Here is a 23,372-nt window from a genome sequence, read left to right on the forward strand (position 1 = left end):
TTGACCTAGATGGCAGACGAGTAGTCTTCTAGCATGTGCCCCCAATGACTAGCCCAACTCAGTTGTCGCCGTTTAACCCTCGCAGTGATCCGAAGCACATGACACCTAATTTTGCGAGATGACAAGAAACCATTTTTTAGATTTCTCAACAGAACTACAGCCTGTACAACACAGCCTGCACGATATGTAGATGATAGCCAATCCAGGCGTGTTTGCTGGAGTCTGGTCACATGCATGGATGAACTGATCTTCCGTGTCTTGTAGGGATTGTCCAGGCACCAACGTATGTACAACACTTCTCTAGTAGAACTATCGCTCGTGTCTCTCTTCTATTAACTCACCCAACTTGCGGGGCCGGGGAGGGTGCCTATGGTCGGTTCTCAATTGTGGTCCCACATTTGTGTGAAAATGCAATATGACACGCGTTCCATTCATAGAGTGGCGTGCCAGACAGACCGACCGTATGGGGTGCGACGCGAACGCGACGGGCGTGCTGTATACTCCGTACATGTGTACCTCCATTTCCTTGAGGCTTTGCTCCATGGCACAATCCATGGATACAAAATTAGTATATTGTACTATTTAAAAGTCGAGGGCGGGGCTTTTCCTACGTGGTAGGCGGGGCAGTTCCGCCTAGTCGGTTCGACAGAGACGCGGGAAGACGAGGGAGTACACTGCTGCACACGTAGGGCTGTGTGATTTGACAGTGAGTTACTGCTGGACAGGTGGGGCCCCGTGATTTGACTTGCCATTATCATTTTAACTATGACGCTATGACTGGCGTGAGTCTCCCGATGCCTGACCACCTTCATACAGGTGCCTCTCCCAATGCTCCACCATGTAGAGGCTGGCTCTTGCATGAGAGCCCACTCCTCCACTTTTTCATTGCCTCTTTCCTCCACATATGCAAAAATGCCATGTAAAGCGGGCTTATAGCCCACTATTGTACCTACTTGCTCCTACAGGTGCTAAGCTTGCCACATAGGCATAAAGTCTGATGTGGCAAGTTAATTAAGAAGAGAGAGACTAGTTTGGTGACCCAAGGAAGAAACGGTGCTAAGAGCGTGTACCTAGCTGAAAAGACAATTTTGAGTCTATAGCTAATTAAATGAAGCAAACTTAGCAACAAAAAACTAAGCACCTATGCATTGGGGACTTGATTGCTAAGCCATTTAATGCCCTTAGCACCTCACCTAAGCACCATTTCATTGGATGAGGTCACTCCTTGGCAAATGCAATAAATACTACGAAGAAAGAGATAGAGAGAAGTAAAAAATACTCTTATAGCCAACCTTATAGCTAACCTTGTTGTAGTATGAGTGACTAAGTGATGACTATGTATGGCATGCCAACATCAGATAGCCTAACGCACCGTGTTAAATCTCCAAGGGCGCGACCGCGCGAGCGAGGCGACGGTCATGGTAGGTGCGACCATGATACAGGCTGCCGGCAGCCCTTGGATTTGAGATTGAACGGTCGCATGCTAAGTTGCTGAAAATTTGCAGAATAACCCTCCAGGATAGGATATTCACCCATAGGTCTAGAATCACGCCATCCAACCGTTCGATCTCAAATCCAAGGGTTCTCAGGAGCCCGTGTCATGGGAAAATGGAAAGCTTCGTATCACCTGTAATTTTCCCGATGCTTGACATGACATCGAAAGCCATTTAATTGGGCATCGAGTAGACATGACATCTAATTGGGCCCCCATAGTATTGTACATGAATTCATTTATCCACCAGGCAAGCCACTACCCTGCCGTTTGCACGCCCCACTTAGCATTTTTACAATCAAAAAATGTTGGCAGTTCGCTCCTACTCGTCCCCGGACGTCCTTTAACATTATGGCAGTTCACTCCTAGTCGTCCCGTCCTTTCATATTACAACAGTTTCACTAATTCTGACCCTCCTCCCAAATCCATGGCGTCCCAAATCTCCATGATCAGCGGTGAGTACAAGGTTAGAACCATCACCGGCAATGAGTTTGATGTCATCTACACCCGTTCTTCCGCGACGCTACAAAGGATGCCTTGCTCGCTTCAGACGCATGTTCGAAAACTCAAATGATTAGTGGCTCGCTGGGCTAGATGTTGAGTACACCACAGTTCTGGGACAAGAGAAGGGTGTAAAGGAGGAAGAGAAGAAGAAGCCTGTCGTGATCCAGGTTTGTGTGCATGACTTATGCTTGGTCTACCACATATACCATGCCGACGTTGAGTGCCAGGATTTTAAGAACTTCCTTAAGAACGGCCTAGTCAAATTAATTACTGTAGACTTTACGAACGACAGAAGAGTCCTGGGTCAGATAGGCCTCATTGTAGCCAACCCCTTCGACCTCCAGAAGAATGGACTGTTGCCCTCCCGTGATCAGCCTTCAATGCTAACCCTGGCAGGAGCCATGGTTCATCCTTCGTACGGTAAACTGGAGAAACCTCCGCACACGTTTCATTGTCATGCATGACAGTGGAATGTACAAGATATAAACCATATCTAGTATGCTGCAATGGATGGCTACCTTTCTTTCAATATCTACAAGGGTTGGATGAAGATCAAGAGCCAAGTGTGCGGTTCAAGCAAAGAAGTATCAGCCAAGAGGAAGAGGGACAAGGACGAAGTTGAGGAAGTGGACGAGGACTCCAAGTAAGGTGGCAGTGTTGTTGCTCATGGTGGTTCTAATGCGGTGTCTACTGGATTAGTTGCTTAGTTTAATTTCAGGTGTGCTTAGTTGGGGTGTGTTGTGCTGAGCCCCCAACAGAACTATGTTATGTTTCTTCTCGTTATATTTCTTACATTTCATCTTTTAGTTGGTATAGTACTACCACTCGTTTATTCACATTATATATGTACAATATATATGGCCAACATCATATAGCCAGCAGTTTAGTTGTCAAAGAATTTCAGGGTGCTTAGTTTTGTCAAAGAATTCCAGGGTGCTTAGTTTTATTTGAGGGGCGTGTTGTGGTGGACACCATTATTGTGACTCAAATCTCTTTTGCAATGTTATAATGACATAAATACCGATGGACCAACATGCCAGCTCTCCCTCTATCTGACTACAGTAAAATAAAGTGTGGGGCCTACTTGATCCCAACATCGTTCTTATTTTCCTGTAAAATTATTCGCTTGGTTACTCCTAACAAGCGGGGCCACACTTATCATTGTGAGAGTTGGCTTATTTTTGTCATGTAACATGGTCAATGGGTTTGACTTGAAAATAACAATGTCTAATGGCATTTTTAGCAAACATCTAACTTAACGATGGCATTTTTGAGATATCTAATTGCATTTTTGAGCAGGCATCTCACGGATCGATGACATTTTTGAGTAGTTGTAAGTTCTAATGGCAAAACTGAGTAGTGATACACAACTAGTGGCATAAATAATAAGAACCCAAGAATTAAATAGGTATGCTAATTTCTTTATTTGTTTAATAGTACTATATGCATAATTTGGCGATGAGCGCTCTCTATATGTACCACATTTTTTTTAATTTCATCTTGTTAATTTTGTTCCATGGCGCAATCCATCGATACTACTACTGTACAAAAGTATACATTTTTAACAGGCTAGAGGGCGGGGCAATCTAGCTTGGTCGATTTCACGAGAGGTGAGGGCCTTTGTGATTTGATGGCTCATTACTGCTGGAAGGCGGGGCCTTGTGATTTGACTGCTCGTATAAATGTGCCGATGACCTGAGGAGGAGCAAAGAACCATGCGGTATACTCAAGTTTTCCACTAGAGTAGTACTACGACGGAGGAGCACGAAACACGGCAGTCCGGTGCCATATGGCGATAAAAATGATCTAATTTGCTAGTCATCTCATTGTTAGCATTGTTCTATTCATGCCTCGCAGAGAACGTGACACGTGCGGTGAAACACTCGAAGCAAAAGAAGAAACACAGGAGCAAAAGAAGAAGGAAGATTATCACCCCAAATAATCTAATTCACCGTGGAGTCGTAACTGCTTCTTCATCGCCTCCACGACCTCCATCTCCTTGCGCGTCTCCTCCGCCATCTTCTTCATTTTGTCCATGACGTGGGATTTCTCGACGCGAGCCTTCATCATCTGTTCCACGGCCGCATTACGTACCTTGACAGCAGTCGGGTGCTCGATGTGGAGCTTCGCCAACTCCTCCTTCTGTTCCATGACGAGGGCCTGCAGCATCTTCATCGAGGAACTACTATTCTCATGCAGCTTCTTCCAGCCGGCGTTCTTCTCCTTCAGCAGGTCGAGCTCGTGGCAGAGCTTCGCCTTATCCTCCTGAAGTTGCATGATTTCGCCGGTCGCCTTCTTCTCCGAGGCAATGCTCTTCTTCAGCAGCATCACCAAGCCGGCGGTCAACTCCCCTGCTTATTGAGCTCAGCGGGCATGTCATCGAGGCTCTCCTTCAGCAGCTCCACCAAGCTGTGGATGAACTCCTTCTGCTTATTGAGGTGCTTATTTAGCCGATCGGGCATGCCGTCAAGGGATAATGACTCCAGCACCGCCGGCTCGGCATGTTCACCTTCGCGGCAAGGGCGTTCCTAGGACCATCGCCTGCCCGTGAGAGATCTTTCGAGGTCTCTGCGTGGTGGCGAGCCCTCTCTTTTTTTCCGCAGCCTTGGTTGCCGCTCCCTTGTTATGAGTAGTTCTCGACCTAGAGCTCTGCACACCGGCCATGGCAAGGACGTATGAAGAAGGACTTATGAGGAGGAAAGGTAGAGTAATTTTTGGTTAGGTAGTTCCCCTTTTTATAACCTAAGTACTAGCACTAGTACTAATAGCTGCATAGTGGGAACACGTTCGGGTTTGGTACATACTAGTAGGTGTGAGGAGGCTTGCACTTAATTGTAGCACTAGTACTTTTGAATGTGATGGGAACAAGGTAATGATTAATTGATGGTTTTGGTTTTGAGGCCCGAAACGGTTCCCGATGAGTTTAGTGGAACATAAATTCTAAGTATACTACACTTCTCAAATGCGTAAATATTATGTTACTGTCAAAAATTGGCACAAAATACGAAGGAGACCAATGGAAGTACTACTAGCAACCCATGATTTAACTACTCGCATGCGCGCAGTGGAGTAGTAGTGTCTTTCTTCCGCCCTCACCTCCACTCAATTTGCATGCGATGTATTAATTGACCATCAATGAAGTGAAGGACTTTACACGCATCAAATTATCACATGGGGTGGATCTTGGTACAAAATTGCGTATGCTCGTGTACCTGCGTGTGCGTGCGAGGGAATGAGTGCATGTGTGGCGTGCGTGCACATCTTGCTTCGTGCATGTACCGCCAGTGTGGCTTAGAGTGGACGAGTACATTCTTTTGGAACCAGCAGCACGTCACTATGATCAATCCACACAAGGAGGTCGCGACAACGCCTCCACATGTGCCACATGGCTTCATGAACTGTAAGATAGACACTGTGTAGTGTGCCATTGGAATTCTAATTTACGTGTTTTGCACATACTCGAAGTACTAGTAAGGTACACGTGCATTGCACGCATCAGATTTGGCAACCAAATTATGAATAAATACCACACTATAGCATGTAAGCTCTGAGTCATATATGCCTGATGTAGACCTTTGTTTAATTCTTGTAGTTCATCTCATTCAAAACCAATTAGTTTTTATAAAAAAGCTAGGGCCTCTTTGATTCGTAGGATTTCCAAAATGCGGGAATAGGAAAAACATGGGATTAGAGTGGAATGTCGTCTTGAATCCTACAGTTTTGTACGAGTGTTTGATTGTGCATAGATAAAACACAGAATTCTTTCAAAGAGGTTTGAGTGGATGGCATGTTTCCTATGAAATATAGTGCAAATGAACCATATGGAAAAATTCCTATGGTTTACAATCCTACGAATCAAACAACCAAGATAGGAAAAATTCCTAAGGATTAGAATCCTCCAAAATTCCTTTGAGAATCCTTTGAATCAAAGAATCCCTTAATCTATTTTATGATTCATGGAATTGTGTGTTGTGAAGCATAAAGTAGAAACAAATAATGGCAATTCAACTAGAAAAAAAGTTTGGGCAGTTATGATACGGAAGATTCTAGGACAAAGGAGAACCACTGTTGTTTTGAGGTTTGTGCATTATGCTTAAGTTCAACCATGGAGTCTGCTAGATTGTACATGTGGCAAAATCCAGTGGGGGGCTAGAAGATGGTGTGAGGGGCCGAGTGGAAGGAGACTATGAAGGAGTGCACAAGTGCGAGATCGATATTTAGAGAGAGGGGGCGACAACGTGCACTGTTGAGCGCAGTGGCAGAGCCATGAAAAATAAATGAGCTAGGGGCCAAGCATTGCTAATCCTTTATGAGGAGGGCCAATTCATCAACTTAAACCCTTCTTACCAGCAATTGTCTAATGATCACATTCATATTAGGCTCGATATATAGTGATGTTAGGGGGGCAGGGCCCTTGCTGCCCCCTGTCTTCGCCATTGTGCGCGTGTCTGAGAGATGAAGCGGAAGGCATGGATGATGAGAGGGGGACATTGCATATATAATTAATGTGGGCGTATTAGCTATATATGTAATCCTATATAGAGAGGTATAGATTGATCGATGTGGACGTGGGAAATAGGGTGAGACCCCACTAGATATATAGATTGATCGGTTTGTGTGGAAAACTATGAAAGACCTAGCTATATACACACACACACACACATAGAGGAACATCGATCGTTGCGCATGCACGTGAGAGATAAAGAATGCCCGATATGATGGAGAGGGGGATGTGTGTGTGTGTGTGCCTGCATGGGAGTCCGACCTGAAGAAAAAGATTGCATGTGTGCGATGGATAATGCCAACTGGTAGTGTGTGTACATGCATGCACGAGAGAAAGTTAGTGGTACAATTATAAAGAGAAGACGACTATGTGGGTGTAAAAGACTATGTGAGGTCATAATCAATGTAAAGTTGAATTCAAATATTTGAAAAGAGATCATGATGTTTGAAACCCATGCATGCATGAATATAATGGAGATCTGCACGGTGTGGTTTGGAAACGAGCATGTTGTAATGTATATACATTGAACAAGGTTAGACTGATTTGAATTTGAGATACCGATGGCAGACATCGTTTGTCCACATTGCATCCGTGCATGGACACACTATTCTAATTGGAGATGATGGGTGGCTTTCGCATCACATAACTATATCTATACCCCTATATATATATATATATATATATATATATTATATTTTTTGTATAGTGTGCGGATAACTTTAACTTTGAAAAATGGTCGTTGGATGAGGTCAATCCGGTGGTGCAGAGATGGCAAATTTAAGCACTACTGGACGTTGGATATCATCTAGATTCCACCAGATTTTGCCACATGTATAATCTAGAAGACTCCATGGTTGAACTTAAGCATAATGCACAAACCTCAAAACACAAGCACTTCTTCTTTGTTCTAGAATCTTCCGTATCAGAATTTCCCAAATGTTTTTCGACATGATTTGCCATTATTTGTTTTTACTTTATGCCTTACAATGCACAATTCCATGAATCTTAAAATAGATTAGCTTTCTTATAAAAACTAGATGATTTTGAATGAAATGAACTATAAGAATTAAATGAACATCTACATCATGCATATATGACTCAAAGCTTACATGCTATAATGTGGTATTTATTCATAATTTGGTTGCCAAATCTCATGCGTGCAATGCACGTGTACCTTACTAGTCTAAATGGTGTTTGTGTGTGAGTTGTGCGTGTTAAACACATTGTACATAGTATATCATATATGGTTTAGATTCCGAACATCTATCTAGAGCATACATGTACTATGATTTGAATTCAACACAAAATGGATACATATATTTGAATTTGAGATCATATATACATGTAGTTCGTATTTATATAGGGATTTACTTCTCCTATATTCATGTCATGTGTTGTGAAGATAATATTTAGATGGTTGAATAACTAACCCGAGTACAATCCCATTTAAACAGGGAAAGTGTACTCAAATTTAGTCTGTATGCTAGATAACACACATTGTTTTCTTATTGTTGAGGGAAGTGCAAATTGTTTTGGTACTGTACACGTTATGTTTGTTGTCCCAATTTTTTTAGTTTTTTTTGGTTGTATTTGAATGCATTTCTAGTAATATAGTAAAAAGGGACATGGCTCTGTCTAGTGATGAGGTGCGAATTGTCTTTTTTGGTACACGTTAAGCTTGTTCTCCCAAAATTTCAAGCCGCGCCTTGTTATGCCGAAATTTCAAGCGAGCGTCTCTGTCTATCGTGCTGCGAAACTCCCGCCTCTTCAACCCGCGCCTTGTTACCCCGAAATATTTAATATATATCTTTGTCTCGTTGTGCTCCGACAACTCCCTCCATCTCAACCCGCGCCTTGCTATTCCAAAATTACAACGCACACGAAAACTCCCACCTCCTGTGAAATCCCGACACGTGAAATGCCCGTGATACCCCTGAACCGAAAGAACCGCCTCTAATCGGTGGGGGTACTTTTGTAACTTACCCCACATTTCAGACAAACGCGTCCCTAAGCCATGGTTCCCCACTCCCATCCCATCCGCCCACCCATTCGTACACCGAGGCCGCGAAAACCTGTGAAGCCCCACACCCTCCTCCGTCCGCCACCCAGCCGGAGCCTCTTCCCCAACGATGTCATCCACAGCAACACCTCGATGTCCCTCATCCACCGTACTGGATGAGGATCAATCGTCGATCTTGTCGTCCCGCCGGTTCAGCCATCCCGTCCTCCAGCTCCAAGGAGTTGCCCCGACATTCCCCTCGTCTTTCGCGCCACCTCCATTCCCACACCGCCGTCTTCACCTGCACCATCGGAAGAGCAGCATCATCACCATTTCCTTGGATGAAGTTGCGGCCTAATCGCGCCACCAAAGAGGTTGTACACTAATCACTGCATTTTCTTCTTGATTCGATCTCACGATGCTGCCGGCGCTCGGTCCCGAGCCGACACGGCGCGGCTCCATCCACGGCGTCGTTCCCTCGGCGGCGACGTCCACATCAGTAGGAGATGCTGCTGCTTTAGCTCTCGCTCGTGCTGCTGCTTTGCTCTTGCTCTCGGTCCCCTGCCTGGTCTGCTCTTGCTATTGCTCTTGCTCTTGCTCGTGCTGCTGCTCTCGCTCTTGCTCTTGCTTGCGATGCTGCTCCGATTTAGCTACACTTCAGTTGATTGAATTGACTTTTGGGTCAGTCGATTTTCAGGGGGGGCTCGCTGGAGTTAAGGAAGAACCAGCCGCAGCAGGGAGGGGGCTCACCGGAAAGGTACCCCACTATCTATCTTAGGGTTCAGGGTGGGGGTGGTGGTCGCCGACGGTGGTGGGGCGGTGGCGTGGGGATCGCCGGAGAAAAAGCTCGACACAAGAGGGGGGGCTAGAGGGATGCCTGGGCGGTGGAGGACCGGCGGTGGGGAGTGTTTTTCGGGGCGGGCAGGGCGGTGCACCGCCGGCCGCGGGCGGCGGGGGCGGCTGTTTGGCCGGTGGTTGCTGGCGGCTCAGGGGGGTGGAGGATGAAGATGAACTATAGGCCCTTGATTTCATATCCCACGGCTGCAAAATCGACTGACCAGAGATGAAAAAGTCAGTCGACTAACGTGTAGCCTCACCTCCAGTGCGTTCAATTTCGACAGTAAAATTCCGTTTTGACGACAAAATTCAGTTTTGACAGTTAAGTTCAGTTGCGACAGTTAAATTCAGTTTCGACAGTTAAGTTCAGCGATGAGCGGCTAATGTATTTTACATCTAGCACTTTGTGGTTATGTATTTTACATCATCTATTGGAGATGCTATTAGAGTTCCACTCAGGTTAACGTTGTCTCTCTTGTCCTGCGTCAGCCTCGACGTCGTAAAACTCACCAGAGCTGCTCCAATGATGAAACCCTCCATCACAGCGGAGCAGTACCTCGGGCTCCATCTCCAGACGCCTAAGATCTTCTTCCCCTCCTCCGACAGCCAAGTTAGCCGGAGCATCCTCACCGGCCAACCCAATCACGCTGAGATCGACATGGCTTTGCCAAAGAGGTTGTACACTTGTTGCATCTCTTTTTTACTCTACATGTTATATATATTATCCACTGAGCACATGTAGTAACGTGAAATACGATTATTTTATCCTACTATATGATAAGCAGTGAGGTACCAGGCAACTTAGCTATCCGTGATGGACTCTCTTGAACGCCGGTATTATTTATCTCTGCGCGTTTTAGTTGTGCATTTGTCGATGGGCCTGGGAGTTGAGCTAGTAGGGCAGTGGCCTGGTCCAAAGAAATAGAAGTAGCACAAAAACATTTTTTTAGTGTAGGATTTTCCTTGCTCAAGCCTGCCTACTAGAATCGCCAATCTTTGAATGGAAAAGTGAATGAGAAACATAGGAATTGGAAAGTTTCCTATGGTACAACTTTTCATGAATTTGGTTCAAAGGAATGGAGCAAAGGAAAACTGTAGGATTTGTTCCTTTAGTGTCTCCTTGAAAGAAAAACCGTAGGAGTTTTAATTTCCACTTGTCCTCCTTTTCAAATTCCTATTCATGAAGCACAAGACTAAGAGATAGTAGCATAATAGCATTATAACCATACATTTTCTTGTGGTTTGACTTAATCTCACCATGCTTCTTTGCATCATGTGATCTTCCAATTCTTGTGAATCAAACACCCAGATTGGCAGAAATCATGTGTTTTTAAATTCTCTGTTTTGCACGTGCATTCCTATCCTATTCATGTCTATTTCCTATCCCTGCATTATTGGAATCCTCAAATTCAAACAGCCCTTACACAATTACTTTTGTTACATATATGTGTCAAAGAAAACCTTGTGTGGTTTGTCCTGCTCCTGCATTGTTGTGTTCCACCCTAGCTCAGCTGCTCCAACGATGGAAGGGTTCACCATAGCAGGGATCCGCTCTCCAGACTGTCTTTCGCCGCCTCAGATCTTCTTCCCCACCGCCGGCAGCCACGACAACTGCATTACCATCATCAACTGAGCAGATGACCTTGAGGACTACACGGGTCCACAAGAGAGGTCGCACCCTTCCGTGTCTGCTTATGTTATGCATCACTTAATATGATGACATGCTACTTTATCGTCGTGTTCACCTATTATACTCCGAGTCAGGTCCAAACTAATGCTGAAACTTGAGTTTTTAAATGGTTGTGGGGTACATATTGGGGAAGCAATCAGTACTATCTGTATACTATCTGGTTAATCTCGGGTGTCTACTATGAGTTTCATGTTGGGGCAAACAAACATTAAAGGAGCCATTATCTGTATTTTTTAACTAAAGCTATTATCTGCCTGCTATCATTGGTTTTGGGTCTATCCATAGTTTGCTACCATCACTCTGGATTTGTGCATGCACTCCTTACATAATCTCACTATGTTTTATTCCTATGCATGTCAGTTATTGTACACAATGGAACTGAACATGTAGAGCAAAAGAGACAAGCCTTGCGTGGCAATAAAATTTCATGCAGATGTCGCTCCATGGTGGGCGCATAGGCAGCCCCCCTCCACCCATTTTGGATTTTAATCAAGAGGAAGATAACTGTTCTGAGGGGGATTCAGAAGGAGAAGACCACTCCTATTTACCCCATGAGGTCTTCGCTCTAACTTGGCATGCTGATGTTGGTAATATCATGCATATGGTGCCTTGCATTGCTTACTGTATACATCAAAGATGTCATCTGCTTAGTTTAGACATGCTTTACGTCAATGCCATATGTTTACTTTCTTTATCATATATGTGAATCATGCAATGCCATCTTGTTTAGCTAGGCATCATATATGTGAATTTTGCGATGCCACCCTGGTTAGCCAGTCAACTTATACGTGAATTATATCATGCCATCATTTTTTTAATACGTGTTAAATTTGTCAACAATTTTAGTACATTCAATTACCCTTCCTGTGCATCAGCCAATCGGCACGGTCATGGAAAAATCTGGAGTGGAAACAAGGTCTTCAGAGTAGACAATGCTATCTGATGAATCGCATGTCTTGCTGGTTGCGGATAGCTCCTCAGAGGAGGATTCGGAGACATATGACCAGTCCTATTTTCCCCCGAGGTGCATGCTCTAAATTGGCAGGGTTATGTTGCTCATATCATGCATATGGTATCTTGCATTGCTATGTCGTTTGCTTAGTTTAGACATGCTTTGTGTGAATGCCACCTGTTTAGTGTCTAATTACCATATATGTGAATTATGCAATGCCATCTTGTTGCAAGATATTATATATGTGAATTATGCAATGCTATCTTGTTGCGAGGCATTATATTTTGTAATTATGCAATGCCATGCTGTTTAGCCAAGCGTCATATATGTGAATTATATCATGTCATCCTTTTTTGTATTTCTCATTGCTTTTGTCGACAATGTTTGTATATTCAACTGCTCTTCCTGTGCATCAGCCATTTGAATTGGTGATAGAGAAATCTGGAGTGAAAACAAGGTCTTCAGAGCAGACAATGCTACCTGCTGAAGCAGATATCTTGCTGGTTACAAATAGCTCTCAGAGGAGGATTCAGAGGCAGATGACCAGTCCTATTATCCCCCTGAGGTGTATGCTCAAACTTGGCAGGGTTATATTACTCATATCATGCATATGTTCTATTGCAATGCTTAGTTTTTACATCATATACAAAATATTGAATGTCATCTCCTTAGTTGACACATCATATATGTGATTGCCCTCTGCTCAGTTCCTTAGTATATAAATCATATATTTTAATTATATCATGCCATGATGTTTACATAGACAGCATGTATCTGAATTATGGCATGCCAACCCATTTTCTAAAGACATAATATAGTTATATCATCTCATCCTGTTTACATAGTCATCATATTTTGAATTATGTCAATCTATCCGTGAATTATATCATGCCATCATGTTTCCATCGACTACATGTTTGTGATTTATGGCATGCTAACCACTTTAATAGACACATCGTATAGTTATATCATGTCATCCTATTTACATTGTCGTCATATTTTGAAGTATGTCATTCTATCCTGTTTAGTTAGCCATCATATATGTGAAATTGTGACATGCTATCCTGTTTAATTAGCCATCATATATGTGAAATTATGTCCTGCTATTCTGTTTGGTTAGACAAAATAAATGTGAGTTATTTCATGCCCTGTTTTCTTCCCTACTATCCATTGCACCTATCTATCTTACAACGTCTGTACACTCAATTACTTTTCTTGTATATCATCCATTTCAATTGGAGGGGTGATGGAAGTATCTGTGGGAGTAAAAACACGGTCTTCAGAAAAGATCGTGCTACCTGTCGATGCAGATAGAACCACGGTTGTACTTGCCCAAGAACTATCCGCACCACACATAACCCAGACTCACACAAATTGTACCCCTACCCAGTTGGACAGAGAACTAGCTACACCCCTTCTAACACCAACCCCAGCAGATAGTAACCCAGTTCCCATTGACACATCACCGTCTCCACCACAGAGCACCCAAACACGAGCAGTTAGTAAGGCAACTGCAGTGCCCAAAGCACGAGGAACACCACTCCGAACCCCAAGTCAATGCTTAAAGCAGAAGAAGAATTGTTGGTCAAGTTTCATAGCTATGGTTCATACTACTTTGCTCTTGCATCATTGTATTTACTCATACCAACTAATTTAAAATTTGAAGGATGCAATTGAAACTCCAATGGCGCAACAGGTATGTTTTAAACCTGTTTCTTTAACATGTTTGCTGTCGTAACTTGCTCTATGTTGATTTCAGTCTCAATTGAATAAATAGTTATGTTCTCATGCCATGCACATTACAAGTGTTGTTATTGCTGTGTAGTTTCCCAGACTTATATTCTGTCTATGCTTCTTTGTCTTAAATAGATATGATTCGAACTGTATCTATCTAGATTTGGCAACATAAACAAGAATGATATAGACCATACAGTGAACATACTACATAGATATATGTTTGTTTCATGTTGTTATCCTGTCCACCTTACTACTGAACTAGTTTACCAAAATGAGTTTCATATACTACATTGTAAACCTATGATGTGTTTGTTTGTTTCTCTTTTAGAACGCAGACAAAATATTGGAGAAGAGTACCCCATTATGCAATGGTAAAGGAAGTAATGCAGATAAGGTTCAAGATAGTGAGACATCCCTGTTGGTCTCCAAGAAAGCTGATAAAAACTATATTGAAGACACTGAGACAACCCCAAAGTCCTACTTGATGTAGTGTTCGAGTTACTAGCTACTACTGCTGGCACCAGCTCTTCAAACTGGTTGCCTGAATCAGTTCGGCTTCTTGAGTCTCAACTTCAAGTTGAAAGACATCGATCAGATGTTATGCGATAGGAAGCTAAAGGACTGAGGAAGTCCCTGTAGAATTCAGATGCATACTTTCTAGTGCAACAGCAAGTGCTGGAGGATTTAAGCGCCAAACAAGAGAAAGTTAATAAGCTTGCTAAGCATCTTGCCAGCATTATGGGTACCCACGATATTGTTTCTTGAGCTCTTCTGAAGTGGTTTCAGTTCTGGACTTGTTTTGATGCGGCGTTTATATGATGCTTTCTTCCCTATATTTGCACTGGTGGCAAACTTTGATGCCCAGTGGATGTAATATGTGTAATAGCCGTGATAGCCTAGCGTAAGTTGCTTGCTTATTTATTTCCTTATTGTCTTGCTTATTTGTTTGCTTGTAGTCAGTGCAGTTCTTTTTCCACAGTTTGCTAGTCGCCACAGAAACCTATTTTTTAAAACTAGGCTACAATAACCATGGGCTACACATTTACTGTAGTTACCATGGGCCTCCTATGGGCCATAGAAACAATGGTCCTTCTAAGGGCCGTAGAAACAATGGGCCTTCTACAGGGCGTAGAAACAATGGGCCTTCTATGGGCTGTAGACACAATGGGCCTTCTACGGGTCGTATCATCAATGGGCCGTCTACGAACCGTATGATCGGTTGGCCAAACACGGGCCAATAACAGACTGCATTATGGCCGTAAACGGGCTAGAGTTGGAATCGTCCGTTCATGGGCCGACCATAACGGGTCATCGTTAATCGGCCGTATTTGATGATGCTATGAAGATGGCCCAACGTATTAACGGGCCACAAACAGGCCGACTGTAACCACAGGCTGAATTTGGCCCACAAGCACAAAAGGATAGTAACGGGCCGTAAGTAAACGAATTATGGAAGAGCCCAAGAATAAATGGGCCCTGAGAAGGCTGAAAGATAACATGGGCTGGAAACGGCCCAATGGAATAATGGGCCGTTAATGGGTATAAAGTGATACACTATTCATTACGGGCCAGTTTCACCACGGTCCATTAATGGGCCAAGAGTTACAAAGGGCCTCATATGGGCCGAAAGACGTCATGGGCCATACCTGGGCCGGAAGTTAAAACATGCTGGAATTATATTGGACGGCCCAGATGACGCTACTGGGCCTAATTCGGATAGGTCGTAACGGGTCCTGGGTTAGCGGGCTATAAATGGGCTATATGTGAACATGTCGTTAAGAGGCTTTCCGTGGGCCGGCCCGCCACCTTTTGACCAAGTTAAACGGGCCGGCCTTTTCATAGGAATGGGCCTCTGTTAGGCCGTGCCACGTGTCGACGTATCATAGGGGCCTTCGGTCCAATGAGTGGATGACATCTGTCCCAACGGTGAGCCGACACGTGTTTCCTCCAGCCAATGATGATTTTACATGTGGAAAATCCCCATTGGTCGGGGCTATTAACGGGTTATCGGATCCAAAACTGGACCCGATAGCTTAACGGCGATCCATTACGGTGGATGAAACGTGTCGGTCACCTTTGACGAAAGCACTTCTATGACGCGCGATTTATCTTCATGGAAGTGGACACTTCCGTGATGATAATTTTGGTAATGTCATGGAACATTCTACGACAGCACATGTAGGACTATCTTGATTCTGTCATAAAACCGTCATGGATGTACATGCATGACAGAAAATGTGACCTATTGTGACAAACACGTATCATCACGGAAGTGTATTTGTTTTGTAGTGTATACTTGTGGGTTATCAACCGTGCTACGACATGTTGGGGTAGTTCCTACAAGCTTGCTCTTCCGCTCTCTTCTAAGATATAGTGTCAGCAATGTGCCGCAACTCAAGAACTATCTTCCTCCAAGAGTGGTGACTAAAGCAGAAAATTCTCCATCAACACCACCCACCCCGGCGCTGCTTCAACTAGGGAAATATTCAAATCCAAGTTTATCCACCATGGGGACGGTGTGGTGCCTCAACTCAAGGTACACTAGAAGGATCAGCCAAATTCACATGATACATGTGAAAATGCATATACCCTACGGGTGAAGTTTCCATCTCTACCAAATTGGGGTGAAGTTGCACCTTAAGGGGTGAAAATTGTTATGACCTGGGGATGCGGAGCATCCTACGATCATTGGTCCAGATATGTGTTATATGGACGAAAGTGTCGAACCCCTCTGAACCGGTCAGAAACTGGGGAACGTCCACTCTTTGGTCTGGATATTATCCAACATGCCGAAGAACAAGTCCGCATTATTCGCGGGAATCTCAAGATTGCTCAGTCAGTCAGAAGAGTCAGTATGACCGTCATCATAAAGACATGGTCTATCAACCTGGCGAAAAGGCTTATCTTCGAGTCACACCAATGATGGGTGCTCACCGCTTTGGGATCAAGGGTAAGCTAGCTCCTCGCTATATTGGTCCTTTCACTACTCTGGAAAGGCGTGGAAAAGTGGCATACCAACTGGAGCTTCTGTCGAACCTTTCTCGGGTTCACGATGTATTCCACGTGTCACAACTTCGTCGCTGCTTCAAGGACCCAATTCGAGCAGTGGATCATAAAGTGCTCGAGTTGCAATAGGACCTCTTCTATAAAGAACACCCGGTCCGCATTCTCGACCAAGTTGAACGCCGCACATGTCAGAAGGCGATCAAAATCCTCAAAGTCCAGTGGTCGCACCATTCTGAAGATGAAGCCACTTTGGAATGTGAGGACCATCTGCGTGATGAATACCCCACACTGTTTCCTTCTACCTCCTAAATCTTGGGACGAGATTTCTTGTAGTGGAGGAGATTTGTAACGCCCGGATAATTATGCTACAGTAAACCTATGCTAATGATGCCACGTCACCTCTATTACTATTGCTAACCTCGCGTTAGATCAAAAACGTTTCAAATTCAAATTTGGATTTTTGACAAACAATAAAAAATTTAAAATATCAAAACTAAGATGTTCGGAATGTAACATAATTAAGTTTTACTAAATTAGGTGCAACCTATGTATTTTTCCAAAACTAAAATGTTTAGGAAATGAGAGAAAACAAAAAAGAAAATAAAGAAAAGGGAAAAGAACAAAAACAAAAAACAAAACTAACAAAAAAAAAAGCAAAGCCCCCCTCTCCCTGGGCGAATGGCCCAACTGGCCACCCAGGCCACCAGGAGGCCCACCCCATCCCACCTTATCCCCCGCACCCCCAAACCCTAATCCCCGTCGCCCCACTCCCCCCACTCCTTGCTCTCCCTCCCTAATCCATATCGGGAATGGGGGCGCACGACCTCGCGCCTCGCCGGCTCGCTGGAGCCGCCCGTCGTCGTCCACTGCTGCCTGGAGGGCCACTCGCCGGAGCCACCTCGTCGGGCCGCCTCCCCGTCTCTGTCAATGTCGTCGTCCCCGTCATCCCCCTCGACCCCTGCTGCCCCGTGCCCTATGTAGGGTAACGCAGCAGAAAACAAAATTTTTCTGATGTATGCACCAGCCCGTGCCCTATGTAAAGTATCGACATGACCCAGAACCCCTTCCGATCAATGATCAACATCGGAGCCGTGGACGCCCATATTGACCACTATACCCATATGAATGAATATTCGAGTGAACCTCCAGTTGCCGTGTGCTATTCCTGTTGCTTCATGATATGTTACAAATACCCGAGGTGAGACATGTTGGCATTCCCGTGGATCAACAACTTGTCCACTATGCCAGTTACCTCGTTACCGGTATTGTTCTCTTTTCTCGTTACTGTGTTCCGGCATCCCCGTGATCAAATTACAAAGTGTCTAGCTAGACGATGATGTATATTGTAACACCAAGAGGACCCAGAGATATCTCTCCATCATTAGAGGATAAAATCCAAATCTTGAGCTATCAAGTTACTTGACATACTTTTCCATGAACCCGTAAGCCGTCGTAATAGCCAACCATTTATGGATGACGTTTAACAAGCCCCAAAGTTCATGAAGCAAGCATGAAGAAACTCGATACTCTTATGGTCTAAGGAATCATGCAAACGTTAACCATATCTATGTTATTTACCATTAACTTGTGACGAATGAATCTCATAGCATAATATCAATCCGGGTCGATTCAACACAAATGTTCTCTTAACATTGTGCCCTCAAAGTTGCTGGCATAAACATGCCCATGATCAGGAAAACAAAACCATCATGCAACACTTGAGGTAGTCTTAGAGGCCAGACTAGGAATACATTTTACCGTTTATTATTCCACAAGTGCATATGATTCTTCCTATGAGCCTCGTGGTTATTGCAGACCCGAGAACCATAGCAGGTATTGCATGGAACATAAACATAATTATGAATAGGGAGATAATCAATAACATTTATCATTGCCTCTAGGGCATATCTCCTACAGACTCCCACTTGCACTAGAGTCAATAGTCTAGTTTAATGCTAATGCACTTCACACCTATGGCACACCAGTGTAAATATGCTTCGCTTGTGGTATAGCCCGATGTCCAATGGATCTGACGACTTTAGCTCCGTGTGTATATCTGCATATCCTTGCGTTTTCACGCTTTCACAAAATTCATATTTGTGCGGACTTGGCTTTGTATATATGTGAATCATTGGTCGAAACATGATTCCTCAGACTGGGCTATGGAGCAACTATCTGCAATAGTGTCACATTGACCAAAGCCTTCTTGGAACCATACTTAAGTTGATGAATGAACTATATGATTCAACATCTTGTTTGTCGCTTCTAAAGCGGCAGCATACTTCGCCCATGTTATAGAATTTGCCACAGTAATTTGTTTGGAACAATTTCCAACTAACTGTGCCACCATATTGTGTGTTACACAAAACCCTCAATTTAAATCAAAAATCGCATGGAGAAATGATGAAGACTGTATCGACGTAACCTTTTACAACGAACTCTTCATGATCCCCACTTGCGAGAAAACATGTCATCAGTGCTACTTTAGTACACAATGACCCTTTTTCACTGTTGTCCCATGATCAGTACTTTTGATCACTTTGGTATCTATACTCGCAATAGCTTGGGAGTATTGGACATATCTGGTTGTTTTACATACCATGGAATACATGATTAATCCAAACACAGGAGTGTGTGGAATCTCCATCATGTATTTTGCTCATCATTATTTTGGGACACCGATTCTTGCGAAAGCTCTTTCCATGTGACTTCGGCAAGAATCACTCCCTGTCATTCTTAGTGCTAAACAGTTTTAGCATTTTGTCAATATGTTTTTTGGCTCAGCCCCATTAGGTAAATCTATCTCCATAGATCATTACGCCTAATATCAAGGCTATTTAGCCCAAGCACTTCATCGAAAAACTATTTTCAAATGAAGTCCTAATTTGTGTAAAGAAATTTATTTCCAATTAACAATGTGTCAATCAAACAAGGTTTTCAGAAATAGTATTATGCTCCCACTTACTTTCTTGAAACCACAAGCATCTTCGTTACCCATTGATGAAGTCAAACCCCTTTGACCATTCCATCAGAAACGAAGATTCCAACTCCATTTTGCTCTCTTCTGTCCATTGCTGGAACTCTGAAGTTTGCATAATTACTAGCATCCTCTGGACCGACAAAATACTTTGGATTGTATCACATACAAGTCCTAGGTTGTATTTCCATTTCATGGAAATTCTTCTGTCGTCCATGTTTCATATCTCATGCTTTAAATATGTATTAGTTGCTAGTTTAACCTGAACCGAATTTAAGCATTGCTACGGTGAGACAATCTCATTGTATCAAACTCCTTGAACTTGCTATTGCAACAAGTAGAGCTTAATGAACAAACCATTTTTATCTGTATCAGTTTATAGTCCCATTACAATCCGTTAGACTCTAAGTCTTTCGGAGGGTTTATCAAGATTTAAATTTTGAATCATTTATGGAAACTATCTCGGATTATATTGGCATTTAGCCAATTCCAGAGTCAGGGCCCATTGACGCTTCTTTGTGTATAGTAGGTATACTATTGTCTAACAACAATATCTCGTTTGCGCACCTGAGAGGTTTGCACGAGCCTTGCCTATGTGGTTCAGCTGCAAGTTTGACTGAAGTCCATACATTTTTTTGTAGAGACTTCCGTATGAGTCGTAGTAAGAAACTCTAGAATTACTTCCAAGGTTCCTTTCCTCTGATCTGATGACGAAGATACTGTTATCTCGTCGAGTTGCACTGTCCTCCCACTCACCTTTTGCAAGAACTATTCTCTTTAAAAGCATACCGTTTTCTAGCAAAATCCTTTGCCTCGGTATAGTGGTGGAGGAAAACCCAATGACTTGGGATAAATTACAAAGTAGCACTTGTCTGATTTGGAATAGGTTTGTAACCTTTTACACAAACCCCATATTCCAAATGTTAAGAAAAGATATAACATGGTTGGGCGTACCATACCATGCCATCATTTCAGCAGACCTGATGGAGCTATTTCAGTGTAAAAGCCACAGTCTCTAAAGCATTACTTTAAAAAGTTATAATGACAATTTTATTTATGTCATCTTTGATCTTACCATGTCATAAATGGTTTGATTACATCTTCACAGACATTCCACTCATAGTGGTGTTCCGGGAGGTGTAAGTTATGAAACTCTTGTCACAACTCATCAAACATTCGCTAAACTTGTAACTCAAATATTCCTTTCTGCAATGAAATTGCAGAAACATAATTTTCTTGTTACAATAACTTCTACTTCATTTTTGAAAACCTCTCGAATGATTTCAAAAGATCCAGACTTATGTCTCATCAAGCAAATATCCATATATCTACTTGAGTCATTTCTGAAGATAGATAAATCCACTACTTGCAATAACATTTATTGAACTACACACATCAAAATGTATGATCACCAATAAGTTTGTTGCTCGTTCCTTATGGCCTGTGAACGGTGTTTCAGTCACTTCACTTTCCAGAGGAAAGTTGCAAGTGTCACATGATTCAAAACCAAATGACTTCAAAAATCCATCATAATGGAATTTTTCCATGCGGGTTCTCCAATGTGACCAAATGTAGTGCCACACATGTGTGGTATTCTCTTAGTCTTGCGACATTTAGCGTCAGTGTTATGGATGTATCATTTTACCATTAATATTCATAACATACATCCCAACTTGGATGGAAGCATGACCCTTCATGTTATTCATAATACTGAACTACAATTGTTCTTTTATGAACAACCCTTTTGCAATAAACATTGTGCAATGGGCTAGAGTGTATGAAACACCAAAATGAATTATGAAAGTAAACACAAGGGTAATATATTAATATCATTATTCATAACATACATCTCATTCATAATGAAAGTATGGCCCTTATGTTATTCATAACGCCGAACATCAAGAGTTCTCTTATGAACAACCTTCTTGCAATATACTTGTGCAATAGGCTAGAGTGTGTAAAACTCTATAATTAATTATGAAAATAAATACATAGGGAATACACCGATGGAAGGTATAGTAACTTTTACTATGATCCCATCGTGTATCAAAACCTCATTCCTGGCTAGTCTTTCAGGTCGTAGTAGTTCTTGCATCGATTTGCAATAGAATGCAATCGAGCAGGTATCTTTGTGATCAACTCACAATACCCAAGAATTAGTGATTAACATGTTTAATCATAATTCCCAAGAACTATTTCTTTTGAACAGCCTTCTATACATCAATAACTCGTATGACATTAATACATATGAGCTGGATATTCCAGTCTTCACTCCTTTTGCCTTTATACTTCTAACAGTTTAACTTTTAGTATTTCTCCTACTCGCAAAAGAAGCACCCAACTTAAGAGTGGCGTTAGCTCCGGACTTCCTAGGCGTGTAAGTCATACTAACACCCTTAGGACACTTCCTTTCTCTTTAAGTTGTCGTTTTATCTACCTTTCATCATATGACAGGCGTTCTTCTGGATCCCTCTCTTATCAGTCTAATGCACAGTAAACACTTTACTAATAATTTGCAAACAAACTTTGCTTTGGATATTTCATATCTTTCAGCCTTTGTTTGTATCTGAAAAATAATTTTCAGTTCCATGAATATCACATAACTATCCCAAAACTTTCGAAATTCGGGTTTCATGGAAGCAAACATATTGCAGTTGACCACAACGGAATTCTATCTTTTGGATCGAAGGACGAGAGTCTCATCATCCATAGCATTTAGCGGGAGTATACGGAAAACATGCGATAGGACAAAGTCCTTCTCGACACTTTTGAGGACAATCCTCACATTACGTTACCAATCGTAAAGTTTTAACCAGATATTTAACAACTATTCAATTTTAACAGGGAAGGTGGAAACGCGATCCATTATTCTACAACTATTTTGCAAGAGACACTTAGACAGTGTTCATAATTAATTGCACTAAGAATTAAACATGTTAATTCAACAGTGCGCTCCCACTCAAATCAATATATCTAATAATTGATTTAGAGTGATTCAAGATCCATATTTCTATTCGATGCCATTGAAGGGTTCATCACTGATGACACGAATTTCAATCAGTAGGCCAACTTGCTGATCACATCTCTATGTGATTCTTGTTCATCTTTCGATGGGCGTGTTCTGAGCTAAGGACTCTCCTGCCTGAACATCAAAGACAACCAAGTGATCTTGCTATGAGGTCTGACCTCACCCGCCTCATTCCTCTCGATTCGTTCATGCTCATGTGTACATGGCGCACCCCAAAAAGATACGAATTTCAGACGGTTCTACACTTGGGTGAATACTAACTACTTTGATATTTTAAGTGAGAGATCACCCTAATAAAAAGCGACTACCGCACAATCAAGAATGGTGCATCATAAGGGATAAACATCTCAGACAATTCATAATAGCATGATATGGTATAGCCCTTTCTGACGGAGAAGTATTTCATTTCTTCGTCTTCGGCATTTGCGTCGGTGTTCACCTTCGCGAAGATTGCCACCACCTTGTCGATGCACCAGATAATATTGCTATCTCTATAGCTAATGAAATAAGTGCATTACTTAAGGTTGACACACAGGTTATTAAAGTGACAATCATATGGCTCTAGCCATCATGCCGAATCATGACACGTAGGTCATGTTAATCAATTTACATCATATAGTCATTTCATACATAATCAAATTATTAT

Source organism: Triticum aestivum, chromosome 2B (genome assembly GCF_018294505.1).
Source record: "Triticum aestivum cultivar Chinese Spring chromosome 2B, IWGSC CS RefSeq v2.1, whole genome shotgun sequence".
Lineage (NCBI taxonomy): Eukaryota > Viridiplantae > Streptophyta > Magnoliopsida > Poales > Poaceae > Triticum > Triticum aestivum.